Source organism: Rhagoletis zephyria, unplaced genomic scaffold (assembly GCF_001687245.7).
Source record: "Rhagoletis zephyria isolate East Lansing unplaced genomic scaffold, Rhagoletis_zephyria_1.1 Rzeph_scaffold_03141, whole genome shotgun sequence".
NCBI classification, from domain to species: domain Eukaryota; kingdom Metazoa; phylum Arthropoda; class Insecta; order Diptera; family Tephritidae; genus Rhagoletis; species Rhagoletis zephyria.
The window spans coordinates 43,526-57,997 of NW_016160225.1; the positions used below are offsets into that span (position 1 = coordinate 43,526).

At 38.3% G+C, this 14,472-nt stretch overlaps 1 protein-coding gene across 1 annotated transcript in view; it reads right to left on the bottom strand.

The window, feature by feature from the left end:
* LOC108368484 (DEAD-box helicase Dbp80-like) overlaps positions 1–14,472 on the bottom strand; it is a 45,821-nt gene that overhangs the window by 24,316 nt on the left and 7,033 nt on the right. The window lies entirely within an intron of this gene.

Consider the following 14,472-nt stretch of genomic DNA (forward strand, 5'->3'; position numbering starts at 1 on the left):
TGCATTTACATATGTATGTACATACAAACGAGCACCAATTAATTTTATTTAAAGAAATGGCGTGTCGTCTATTTCCGCTGTAGCGAACGTAGTACATAGGGCGACATCTAGATGTCATCTACCTCGCCCTATTCACTACAGATGTCGCCCTATGCACTAGACTTTTTTATAGGAACTTTGCAAAGCAAAGGTTTTATGGTGTCGGACACACAACATTGAAAGTTTCTGGATCCACAACATTGAAAGTTTCTGGAGCCACAACATTGCAAGTTGATAAAAGCGTTGTAAAAAGGGCAATTTCCATAAAATCCGTTCCCTGCTGATAAGCATCGCATTCGTGCCGGAAAGCAAACAATCGTTTACTTGTCAGCTCTTTTCGTACTGCTGCTTTGGCTGTTCGTTTTTTTCGTAGCCAAAGCAAAAGCATGAATATTGCTTTTGCAGCAAGACAACTTCAGAAGCACAGCATCAGCATATTTTCGTTGCTTTTGCTAATGCTGCTTAAGCATTTCAAATTCTGTCTAGGAGTGCTCTTTGATTCGGGATTTACCTTTGTTAACCACATCAATTACATCATTCCTAAGGCGTATTCTAACTTAGCTTTCATGAGGCGCTATGCTAGAGATTTTAAAGATCCATATACTCGCAAATTGCTTTACAATTCCTTAGTGCGGTCTAAATTGGAATACGCATCCATAATTTGGAATCCGATATATGCGTCTCATTCCCTAAGAATTGAAAGAGTGCAGAGAAGTTTCATTCGGTTTGCTCTGCAACCGCTTCATTTTAATGAGCCTGTTCCGTCTTACGCTGCTGGGTGTATGCTTATTAACGTTAAGTCTCTTGCTAGTAGAAGATCCATCCATTCCCTAATGTTCATATATGATATTATCAGGGGCTCCATTGATTCTCCGGAACTTCTGGGGCTAATATGCTTCAATACACCTAATAGAACGTTACGGTCTCATCTACCATTTCAGGTTAAAGTTGCTAAATCTAAATATTATGATTTCGCCCCCGTTATTAGGGCTCTAAATGAATATAATAATATCTTTAATAAACTTGATCTTGATTTTGCATGCCCAGATCATTGTTTGAGTCTAGGATCCTATCTCATTATTTTTAATCTTCCTCTTTGTTTTAGTTTCTAACCTGTAGTATTAAGATAATTTTTGTATTCTAGTCTGTAAGGTTTTTGTAACCATAGACTTAAATAAATGAAATGAAATGAAAAATCCCGAAGTAGTCCCGTAAATCGGGATATGGGCCCGATAACAACGAGAAAACCGAAGTTGTCTCGAAAATCCCGAAATAGTCAAAAAATCCCGAGAACCCCCGAGAGAGAGTCTCAAGGAAGTCTCGCAAAAACCCAAATAGTCCCAACAATACGGAATTAGTCCCAAAAATCCCGATATATTGCCGAGAACCCCGAAAATATCGAAATAGTCCCAAAAATTTCGAATTAGTCCCAAAAATCCCGATATATTGCCGAGAACCCCGAAAATATCGAAATAGTCCCAAAAATTTCGAATTAGTCCCAAAAATCCCGATATATTGCCGAGAACCCCGAAAATATCGAAATAGTCCCAAAAATTTCGAATTAGTCCCAAAAATCCCGATATATTGCCGAGAACCCCGAAAATATCGAAATAGTCCCAAAAATTTCGAATTAGTCCCAAAAATCCCGAAGTAGTTGCGTTGCCTAAAAGAATATTAGTTAGGTGAAAAATCACAAATCAAAATGCATTTAAAATATAAGTAATTACATTTAATATTTTCAAACAGGTGGCAATCCTCTTCAAACGCCTCAAAAACATTCTAAAGATTTCTTTCCGCTCTTTAGTTTAGCACCCATATATTGTTATTTTATACAACTTGTGTATAGTTGAACTAAATTCCACTTCAGTTACGTGACAACCCTCTTAAAAATATTTTTATACTGAAAGGTTAGACCTCTATCGTTTGACACCCATAAACCTGATGTTTTGAACAGGTGGCAACCCACCTGCGTGAAGATTAGAAATAAACCATTTTGAAAATTATTTCATTTCATTATTTTTATTAATTTAATTTAATCTGAATTTAACATTTAAAACAGGTGGCAACCCTTTTTAAAAACCACAAAAATAGTCTGGCTGCTCAAAATAAAGCTCTCTACTCAGTTTTGCTTGATACCCATGTTTTAATATTTCACATACCTAAGCAACTTCTGCATAATTTAATTGCTTTCGATTTTTAAATTAGGTGACAACCTTCATTAAAATATTTCCAAACGAAAACCTCCTTAAACCTCTCTCGCCCGACACCCCTACTGTGATGAATATTTCACTTATCAAATTTCCATAATTGAAATTGAATAATTTTTTTTTAACAGATGGCAACCCCCTTGTATGTAATAAAAAAATAAAACCTTTTCAAAACTATTTATATTGATACCCAAATTGTACTAATTAATTTATTTTTTTTAATATTTGCAATTCAATTTTTTAAAAGGTGGCAACTCTTTTCGAAAAAGTAAAACCTTATAGCACTTCTACAGCCCGAGCCCTTTCATTTGACACCAAATTTTTTAAAATCGTATGAACGGTGCAGATCTGGTGACCTGGACAAAAAATTCCTTCACGCATTATATATGTACATATATATGTATATAGATAATTAAATAAGCACATACATACTTATGGTCATGCTTATATACATACATACAGTGACGAGCAAAACTGTAACATGGTGTAACACTTTTTATTTCAGGCACCGCTATATTTCCAAGTTCTAATGACTTTCATCCTTTTGTTGTATATCCTTGTTGGTACATCCCTACTCCCTCTCTCATAACGATTTGAAGTCAATACAACAACAATAAAAAAACCAGCAGACAAAAATGTAAATTAACAACTTCCCTGTCCAATGAGTCATAGGTGACTCACGAGAGCGTACTGAAATAAGTTCATGAGTCACATGTGACTCATTTTTGTATACAATTTAGGACAAATTTTGTGGTTTTAACGGTACGCGATATTTTTTTAAATGATACGTGGACGTACAGCAAAAACCCAGGGTAAAAATATATGAAAGAAATTTTCGCGACTTTTTTTTCCTGAAAGTTCTCTTTTAGTAAAAAGAAGAAGCGTGCAATAAATAAAACTCTAATACAAAATATTAGACTTTTATTCAAAGAAAAATTTTACAAAATCAAAAATGTTTCTCATTATAGCATTCTAAACAGAATGCCTTTTTACACTTTTTGCACTCGGTATGTAGTACTTGCTTGGCTTTTGTAGCCAATAATCCTCGATCTTTCAATTTGGCGCAGCATCCCGCGAACCTTTTTCGTACAAGTTTATTGCGAGTATTTCTTCACCAATTTTATCAAATATAACCTCAAATAAACTAGTAAAGGACGAGACAACTTTTTCCCATATCTAATGACTGGGTTATAATGCACGGAACGGAACGTACCAAATCGTAAGGATCTGTTTACTTTAGGTCTCCGGTTTGTTACGTTCCCCCTCGTGCATTATAACTATTCGCATTCATTTCACATACATTAGTTAACTAATTGTTTTTAGGATGCAAGTTAACTCAAAAACTACTCTGCTCGATGTGTTCACATGTGACTCATTGAACGTGGCAAAGAAACTGTCTCGTCCTACGTCTATGAGTCACATATGAGTCATAAAATAAAATAACAAAAACAAGTTAAAGCAATATATAACAATTTATACAAATTATATGTTATTGTATATACGGACGTTCTTTAGCACATTAGAGCAAAAAACTTGTGAACGTGGGGCATTAACAAAATGCATTGTATGAGGGCAGGGAAGTTGTTAAGGCAGATGTTACAGTTTTGCACTCACTCTCAGTTTTGCATTTGACAGTTATCTCTTAGTTGTAAGTCCGATGACTTTTTTCTATATTGTAATTTATTGAAGAAGTGATCACCAGTAAATAATATAGTTAATCAGGAACCATAAATGTAAATAATAGATTTACTGCGGAAAGGCGGGACCGCACGAAAAGTGGCAAAAAATTGTGGAATTTGCTACTTGAAAATGTTAAGACTGAGAAAAAAATATAGCTTAAAGTGTTCCCAAGGACAAAGGAAGTCTGTCAAAAAATATTACGGTACGATATCTTGTGAACTTAGCAGCAAGTAGCGATGCAGCCACTATTACAGAAGCGCTTAAGGTATTAAACTTTAATGCAAATCAATAGACAGCGAGGCGAAGAATTGCCAAATTGAGCGCAAAGGCATCATAAAGAAGAAAAAAGCAAATTTGATCAAAATACATGTGCGAGTGTGGCAGCATTTCGCTGCATCGCACGAAAACCGAACCGTTGCCTATTGGGATATGTTAGGCCGTTCAGAATGCAATAAAAAACATATTTTTAAGTTTCAATTGAAGGTTATTTGGTCTGACAAGACTAAATTAATCGCTTTCAATCAGATGGCCGGGCATGGTATTGGATCAAAGACCCAAATTAAGCCCATGCGCATCATGTAAGGCAAACTGTGAATAACAGTGGTCGGTCAATAATAGTTTGGGGTTGTATTTAAAAAATTTTGCTTGTCCGTTAGTACGTATTATGCGTAAGGAACAGTATCTGTTCATATTTCAACAAAATTTGCAAGATATAGTCGAAAAAATGAGAGTTTCTGCTGAAAAATCACTCAAAACACACTGCACATGTTCGCAAAGCTTGCATACAAAAACAAAAATTTGCTAATTTGAAATGACCTCCACAATCCGCGGACATGAATCTCATCGAGAATTTGCGAAATCAACTAAAAGCACAGCTTAATAAGTATCTAAGTCCGTAAAATCGAGTACATGAGCTGTGAAAGCAAACTAAGGATATACCTCCACAATTTTTACAGAGATACAAATAAGGTATGCCAAATCGCATCCAAGAACTGAAACAAGCAAAAGAGTACTGAACATTGTGTTAGTTGTTCTTTATTTTGGTGAAAATTGTTAAAAAGGTCTTAAAAAAATATGAGTGCAAAGGTAAAATTTTCGAGTGCCGAAAGCTGAACTAGACACAAAATTTCTGATATCAATTTCGTGACGAAAATTATACGCATTTTTTAACTGCCTTTGAAACGTACGGAAAATCTTTTATTATTTATTCGGAACGTTGCGAAATTCCGTGTACTGCTAGAAACACAAAATAAAAAACAGAACTTTTGCAACGATTCGTATGAATAAAAAGGATTTTCCCTACGTTTCAAAGGCAGTTAAAAAATGCGGATAATTTTCGTCACGAAATTGATATCAGAAATTTTTTGTTTCTAGTTCAGCTTTCGGCACTCGAAAATTTTACCTCAAAGAGGTGTTTTATTTGATTCAGTATTACTTGAATCATGAATGAAAATTTATTCTTTATTCGAAATTACTTGATTAAAAATTTAATCACCATTCGCAAGTGCTTGAATGAAGAATACAAATTTATTTGTTATTTGAAATTAATTGAATGATGAATAAAAATAAACTTTTATTCTTCATTCAAAATTAGAAAAATTATGATTTTAATTTTATTCTTTATTTGAATAATAATTCATTCAAAAACGCCCATCCCTGATATATTATACGTCGTTTGATTTTACACAAGTAAGCTTTATAGCACTTTTTGTTTAATTCAAAGGACTTGTGACACAAAAGTGAGTATTTTACATAGTATGAGTGTAAACCGGTCCTTTGTGTAATCTAAAATAACGTAATTCTGTTTTTCAAATTTCTCAGTTCTTTAGTGAACCATAACTGTGTTGTTCTTCAGGAACACACATGCGTTAGGCACATGCTTTTCAAATAATTTATGTACAGTAAAATTAAAATGTGCAACGCTTTGCGCAACAATTTTCTTTGTATATTCTTCTTCTTCTTAATTGGCGCTGTAACCGCCTAAGCGATTTTGGCCGAGTCCAAAACAGCACGCCAGTCATTTCTCTTCTGTGCTAACTGACGCCAATTGAAAATGCCAAGTGAAGCCAAGTCCTTCTCCACCTGGTCTTTCCAACGCAGAGGAGGCCTTCCTCTTCCTCTGTTACCAGCATCGCGGCCCGCGTTGAATATTTTCAGAGCAGGAGCGTTTCTGTCCATCCGAACGACATGGCCAAGCCAGCGGAGCCGCTGAATTTTAATTCGCTGCACTATGTCTATATCGTTGTAAAGCTCATACAGCTCATCGTTAAATCGTCTGCGATATTCGCCATCACCAACGCGTAAAGGTCCGTAAATCTTTCGCAGAATCTTTCTCTCGAAAACTCCAAGAGCCGCCTCATCAGATGCTTTCATTGTCCATGCTTCCGCGCCATACACCAGCACAGGCATGATGAGTGACTTATAGAGTGTGATCTTTGTACGACGAGAGAGGACTTTACTTCTCAATTGCCTACTCAGCCCAAAGTAGCACTTGTTGGCAAGAGTGATTCTCCGTTGGATTTCAAGGCTGACATTATTATTGGTGTTAATGCTGGTTCCCAAATAAACGAAGTCGTCTACTTTTTCAAACTTGTAACTGTCAACAGTGACGTGGGTGCCAAGACGCGTATGCTCTGACTGTTTGTGTGCTGACAGGAGATACTTCGTTTTGTCCTCGTTCACCACCAGACCCATTCGCTTTGCTTCTCTATCCAATCCCGAGAAGGCAGAACAGACGTAGCCCTTGTTTTTACCGATAATATCGATGTCGTCGGCATACGCCAGCAATTGTACGCTCTTATAAAGTATTGTGCCTGAGCGGTTCAGTTCTGCGGCTCTTATTATCTTCTCCAACATAAGATTAAAGAAATCACACGAAAGGGAGTCCCCTTGTCTGAAACCTCGTTTGGTATCAAACGGCTCGGAGAGGTCCTTCCCTATTCTGACGGAGCTGGTGGTATTGCTCAACGTCATTTTACACAGCCGTACTAGTTTCGCGGGGATACCAAATTCAGACATCGCGGCATAAAGGCAACTTCTCTTCGTGCTGTCGAAAGCGGCTTTGGAATCGACAAATAGATTTGTATATAGGACACGATAATTTAGAAAATTCTTTATTCAGTTTTTTAAAGTTGGCTTTCGAAAAATCAAAGCGAATATTTGGTTCGTATGTTTCATTACCGCAATTTTGACCATCGTTTATAATTTCGTAAGATATCTCAATAGCAGGGTGGTAGACATCTTCAGGCAAAATTAGTGGGTCACATTTATTTACGCCGGACTTAGATGCATCGTCAACATAAACAAGATCTAATACTTTGCAAACTTATTGCGAAGTACATTAACTTGATTTAGGCAGAGTTCAGCCATCTCCTCTAAAAATACGTTGTTGCACGCACTGGACGAGGAAGGGTCGATATCATTGTCAATGATGTTCCATAATACATTTGGTAAATTAAAGTCACCCAACACAATCATTGAATCAGAGGGCTTAATCATTGAATTAATTGATTTCAGTATAAAAGAACTACTAAGCAGCGCATCATAATTATCTAAATTTACGTAAATTTTAAGTGAAGAAATATTTCTTTCATATTTAAAATAAAATTTTCTGATACTTAAGATCATAGTTTTAACTTTGGACGAGATGTAAAACTTTATATCGTCCTCGGAAGTATCCGTCGAAAATCTAGAGACAAATATAGACTTCTTTGGTGGAACCACAACCAGTCTCGTAGTATTATTCTCGATTACCGACGGAATTGCTTGAGTAATCGAGTTACTAGTTGAGGGTAAAGTAAGCGTTGGAGGATTAGATGACGATGTCAGAACTTCAACAGGAGAAGGGAAAGATACTTCCGGCACGTTACTATTATAGGTAGAAACAGACATCGTTACACGTTCTTTTCGGGATGATGAGTCCGATGTCGGTGGTCATGGGGAAGAAAGGCTAGTTAAGTCAGTCGGAAGATTGTTCTGAAGTGGAACGATTATCTTTTCATTAGGCGGACTATGAAGGCGCTTACGTTTTGACACACGAATATCCTTAACAGATTGCTAGGTGTCTGTTTAGGCCTTCAGCCTAAATATTTTTTCAATCTTTTAGTGAACCGCCCTAATGCTGCCATATGTACATACATACATGTATATACACTCGTATATATTGACAACAGCTAAGCCGCCCTGTAGGATCTCGGAATAGACTTAGAGCGCACCACAAACTAGACTGCAAGTGATTGTAAGTAGTCCAAAGTTTGGTCCAACAACATGTAAAATTCTATTTACATTTAACATTGAATGTCCTAGGCTCGGACCAATTGTCCGCTCCTGCATTACATTGTAACCAATTTTGGGAGAAAAAAACAAAGATAAGACCTGGAGCAAGCGATTCGACCGGGGTTCTCAGATTTTCTAAGCGGATACTCTGTCTACATGCCAACGCCGCACATGAAAATTCGTTGACTAATAAGTGCCTGCATATCAGTAAATCGTTAATCATACTCATTGTCCGCTACTGCGTGACATTGTAACCAATTTTAGAACAAAACTCATACCTTATGCATTACATTCGGACCACTTTTAGTACAATTCACCTGTTTAATATTACATTGCTATAAATTTTTGGACTATCTTTGGTCTAGATACAAAACTACTATACCTACGACTATATTTTTCAAGCATATGGACCAATATTTCCTTCAGGGCGTTAACTAATGTATCCCGCTGGACAATGAACCTTCGTTAAGTTTCCCCTTAACGTCAGTTATTGTCCGGCGGTCTAAACTTAGAAACCGCAAATTATATTTTTCACTCCTGTTTCGAATTCAGAGCGGACACAACGCAGCTACCAGGCCACTTCCTAAAGGTAACTAAAAGCGCATTTGTATATGCACACATAGATATATATATATATAGCTATCGTAAACAGTTATATCAAATAAACGTTGCAAAATACTAAATCAATTATTTCGTTCTTTTTCCATTTTTTCTCCATATTATAAAACGCCCGGGGTTTTACATTTTGGTCCTTCGAGCCGGATATGAACCAGCAACCTATGGGAACAAACCATGGTCCACAAAAATGATAATAATAAAACAAGCATTCCCAGATTTGGTTTTAGCCGATAAAAGGTTCTTTCTTAATGAGCAAGTGGACCTTGTGCTCGGAGGAGACATTTATCCAGAAATCATTTTGAGCGGCTTGAAGAAAAATGTACTTAATAAACTTCTAGCCTAAGAAACCGTGTTCGGGTAGATATTAACCGGCCACACTGATGTAACAAGTGCAACCAACCATATTGCTTCATAGTTTAGCGAAGTCGCCTTGGATAAGCAGCTTACTGCGTTCTGGGATGTAGAGGATCTGCCGAAGACCAAAAGCCTAAGTGAGGAGGACAAACAAGGACTGAATCGAACATAACTTGTAACTTTTGAAAGTGCACATCAGATAGCTGTCAAGAAACACAAATTTTTTTTTCAACGGCAATGCTTTCTTCAGAGCGTTAAATTTTATTATCAATTTGAACTTTCCGGTTAAAGCATATAGTTTTGGTGCAAAAATGAATCAAGAACAACGGCGCAAACTTATTGTTGACAAATATCATGGAAATCCACAAAGGCCGCGGCATTTTATTGCAAAGGAATTAAAAATCGCGCGAAGTACGGTGGAATCGGTACTGAACCGATGTTTGGAGTCACTGACGGTCCAGCGATGCCCAAAACGCAGCTTTCAAATTGGTCCTGGTTGCGAAAAAATTTGGAACCAGCCGGTCTATGGTGCAAAGATGCAAGAAGAGAAATAATTTAGAAACTCGGAAGAAGCAAAAAGCAGCAAAGGTTAGCGAGAAGCCGAAAACAACTATAAAAACACGAGCCCGGAAACTGAGCAATTTGATGAGAGAAAAAAAGCTTGCATCTTTTTAGACGATGAAACCTACGTAAAAGCAGACTTAAGCACGCTTCCAGGACCACAGTACTGCACGAAGTTTAAAGGCGAAACACTCCCAGATGCAGAAACTTCATTCAATATTAAAAAATTTGGAGCTAAGTATCTTGTGTGGCAGGCAATTTACCAATGTGGCAAAAGCACCCCTCGATTTGTGACAACCGGCACAATTAACGGAGAAATGTACATCAAGGAGTGTTTAAACAAACGATTGCTGCCGTAAGAAATCATGGAGGAGCCACACTGTTTTGGCCGGATTTAGCTTCAGCCCACTACGCTAGATCTACCATTAACTTTCTTGAATCCAAAAACATTGACATCGTTTCAAAAATAGTGAACCCGCCATATGTCCCGCAGTGTCAGCCCATTGAGAGGTATTGGGCATTAGTTAAAATCAAGCTAAGAAATACCAAGGAAACTGCTAACAATGTTCAGGATTTCCGCTTGAAATGGAAGGGGGAAACAAAGCAAATCAACGACAGCACTGTCGTAAGGTTGATGAAGGACATACGTAAAAATTTGCGGCAGGAGTCGGAAAAAATGTGATCTCGAAAATATTTCGAAAGTAAATAATATTGCGTAAAATATGCAATGTTACAACAAAACAAAAAATTTAAAAAAATTAACCAGCCTTACTATGAGAAGCTATACAAGAGTACAACTCAACGCACCAAAGCCGGGAAATATGTAGTTTCGCTACCATTCAGGCAGGATTTTCCAGAGAATGTCTGCCCAGGACCCTCTTTAAAAAGGACGTGCTCGCAATTCTTCCGAAACTTGACTTTTTCAGGAGATGGAAGTCAGAATACCTATCCGAACTACAGACGCGAATTAAGTGGAAACAACCAAAGCAGAATATGGAAATCGGTGATCTCGTCGTTATAAAAGAGGACAATCTAGCGCCTAACGAATGGAGATTAAGCAGAGTAACCAACCTGCATCCCGGTTCTGACTCGGTTGTCGTGTGATGAACATCACCACGGAAAAGGGTCAGATAACAAGACCGTTGGCAAAACTGATCCTACTCCCACCGTCCAAGGAGAGAATTGAGGAGCCAACGAACGCTCTTAGTTCTCATCCCCACATTATTACCTCGCCCTATTAACGTGACACCAACTACTTCCATATTCCACTTTCTTAGTACATAACATTCCACCTCCTTAGAACTTGTAATATCCTAAAAGTTTTACAGCGAATACCCACAAAATCCCCCAATAATCAATACCATTCGAAAAAAGGTGATGGTGCTTACACAGGGTACCCGGGTCGATNACCATACCATTCGAAAAAAGGTGATGGTGCTTACACAGGGTACCCGGGTCGATCTGGTAGTATGGAACCGGCCATCTGAAATCCTTTAAGTGGAAATCAATTTGCAGCAGATTGGCAAGCTCATCGCTGTACCGAACTATTAAACTGGTTGGAGCTAATTGAGATAAAAATAAGTCCTGGTTTTTTGTTACTATTAGTAACAACAAGCCCCCTACCTGCAAAATAGCAACCCACCGCAATCAATATCAGTCAGCCACAATCATAACGCTCAAGGATTATTATTGCAAACATATGTCATTATAGAGCAGTAGATTAACTGCTTGTACATACTTATGTATTTACACTTATCCATGAAGATTTGGTCGCGTTTAACAATTTTCCACAGCACTTTGCCAGCAAGAAAAACAGTTGATCAGAACATCTGTTTGCAATACCTGAAAGTAATAAACTTTTTGTTGTTCTTAAATAAAATGACAGTTCGTACTGCCTCAACGCACATGAAGTTTTCGATGTGTTTATATTGGGAAAAAAACCTTTTCGTAGAAATGGTATAGAATTCTTGAAAATCAATACTTTTCGGCGGAAAACTCTGTTGCTTTTCAGGATAAATATTTTTATTTACCAAATAAACCTAATTTGAATAATACTCAACATATGTATGCTTCTCTAAACGCCACTCACACCTGGAACGTAAAAGCGTTTTGCCTTTGTGACGTCATACACAGTGCCATTCACAGTAATTAATATACGTCCATCCCATTTCCATCATACGCACGTAGTTCTTGTACAGTAAAATCGCGTCGTAACTTTGGAATTTCAGGTGCCGGCGGTGAGCCATCACCCGATTTATCTCTGGACACTTCGCAGCGGACCCTTACGATTTTATAAAACCGAAATACGATAACAGCTACAAGTGCTAAATTCAGATGGCTGTAGATAATCTCTTCCACAATTCCGAGCAATATGGATGAGGATTTTTCATCGCTACTTGGCTGCTGGTATTAGCTGCTCCTGTGGACGCTGCCATGTTTTGCAATAAATGTGTGATTTTTCACTGCTCCCTAGCTCGGACTTTGATCTTGAGCCCTTGCACCACTGTTTCTATCGGCGCATTCGCTATATTTAACTGTTTGTCGAATCTTCGCAGTTGCCTCGCGTTCGGTAGATTCGTAGCAAATCGCAAAAGTTTTATGATTTTTTTTTTAACTACAAAACTGCATATAATTTTTTTTAATAGAAATTCTTATTAAAAAGTTCGCAGTTTTTAGGAAACTTTTTTGATTTTTTTCTAATTTTTGCGCAAATTGAGCTATACTTTTATAAAAAAGTAAAGAAAAAATATAGAATGAAAAATCATTGCGAATACTGTGATAATATCACTGGGTGATTTTGAGTGTGGGTCACTGTTCATACATATATATCTGTATTCATATGGAAAAGTAGTAGTAACACCAGAAGAAAGGTTAAGAGAAGCGTTACTTGGTCAATACTGTGGAAATTGTTTAGCTACGGATCACACAACCGAACGATGTACCCAGCGAAGGACGATGCCGTCGATGCGGTGAGAAGCACCACACTACGCTTCACCTCGGTGAAGCTCGACGACCCGCAGAGGAAGCACAAAATCCGTCGAGCGTGCAAGTCGAAGAAGCAGAGCGCGATAATTGTGAGGCGACTATCTCGCTATACGCGTCTGATTCTGGAGCGCAGACCATTCCCCTCCGTCCAGATATTGAAGAGGGCGAGATTATCGAGTTCGGAGTGAAGACTCGGCCTCTCCACCTGACTACTGCGAGGGGATCAGAAACTAGGTCTTTCCGACCCCTACAAGAGCACGAGCACGATCACCAACGACCGCACAAGCGCCAACTACCCCACAAGCGACAACGAGCACACCAGCGAAAGCGAACGCGTTAGCGACGCCGCCGATATTGCAGAGAGGTATTTCCGCCTGCAGCGATCTTCGCGCAACCAATCGCCATCCGCATATGAAGATGAAATGGCGACTAGGTCTCGCCAGCTATAACTACCAAGCGCGTTCCGTAATGGGGTATCGGCGAAAAACCCCGTTGTTGGGCCAACCCTGCGCCCTATGGCAGCTATTCCTCCGACGGCCGTGGTTAAAGTTGAGTTGAGAGGGCGCTTGTATTTAGTCCGCGCGCTTATTGACGTCTGCGCTCCCACGGCGATATCTGCGGACCTGGCCCTCGAGCTACGGCTAGAGCAAAAACGAGTCGGCGAGCAAACGGGCAGTATCTTATATCTCCGAGGGAAACACGGCCAGAATAAGCGAGTTGCGACCCATGCCGTGGTTACTCCCCATTTCCAATGAGTAGCGCCAGGTAGTAGCGTAGATTCGACCGTCGCCGCATCGTACGCACATATCCGTTTATCGAATCCCAAATTTTACAATTCCGCGCCGATACGTCTGGTACTCGGCACGGACTTATACGCCGATATTCTGCTACCCGGCATTCTTCCGAACACCTTCGGGCTGGCTCAGAGCACTATCTTTGGATGGGTGCTTTTGAATTTTAATTATATCCATAGTTTTTTAAAATTGAATTTTATTTCTATTGAAAAAAATAATAATGAATTTTTATATAAATATAAGATAAGTCGTGAATAAAGTGCATTTGAATGGTAACCACGTATATTTCTTTAATTGCTTTTTTCATTCTCACTCCTGTAGTAGCGACAAAAAAAGGACGAACTTGTTGGACGCCGAAGCTGCTGCTGGAATGCAAATTAATATTTCTAGATTGAAATTTCTTTTATTCTACCAACGGAACAAGTGCGCCTGATAGCTGAGACGCGATCAATTTTGTAGTGGTTGCTTACCGCAAGGGTTGCTCGCCTGCAGGATGCAGGTGCAGTTTGCAGTTTTCTAAGTTCATCAGAAGATGCGAGACTTTTTAACTTGTATAATTACGTACAATAAATATTATAGCGACTTTTGAAAGTGTATATATACATACAGTAAGTATTATAGCGACTTTTGCTAGAGTAGCTAACATTCGATGCTATTTTTTCAGAATATATAAGGATTTTGCGCTGTATTGTTAGTGGATATGAAATTACTATAAATACTGGTACGTTAACCACCAAAAACTAAAAATCGAAAAAATTTTACATAGAGCACTTTGCAAGTACTATCTTATTGGCCACTATTATGAGTTGCATTTGATTTTCGATCTTCGCTGGCTATCGAAGATCGAAAGTGAAATTCGTATTATGAGCTATGCAAGCGTGTCGAAATTTTCGTTGAGTATCGAATTTTCTGTCGAACAGAATTTTGCTTTCGATGGTGTAGCGAAATGTTAGAAAATT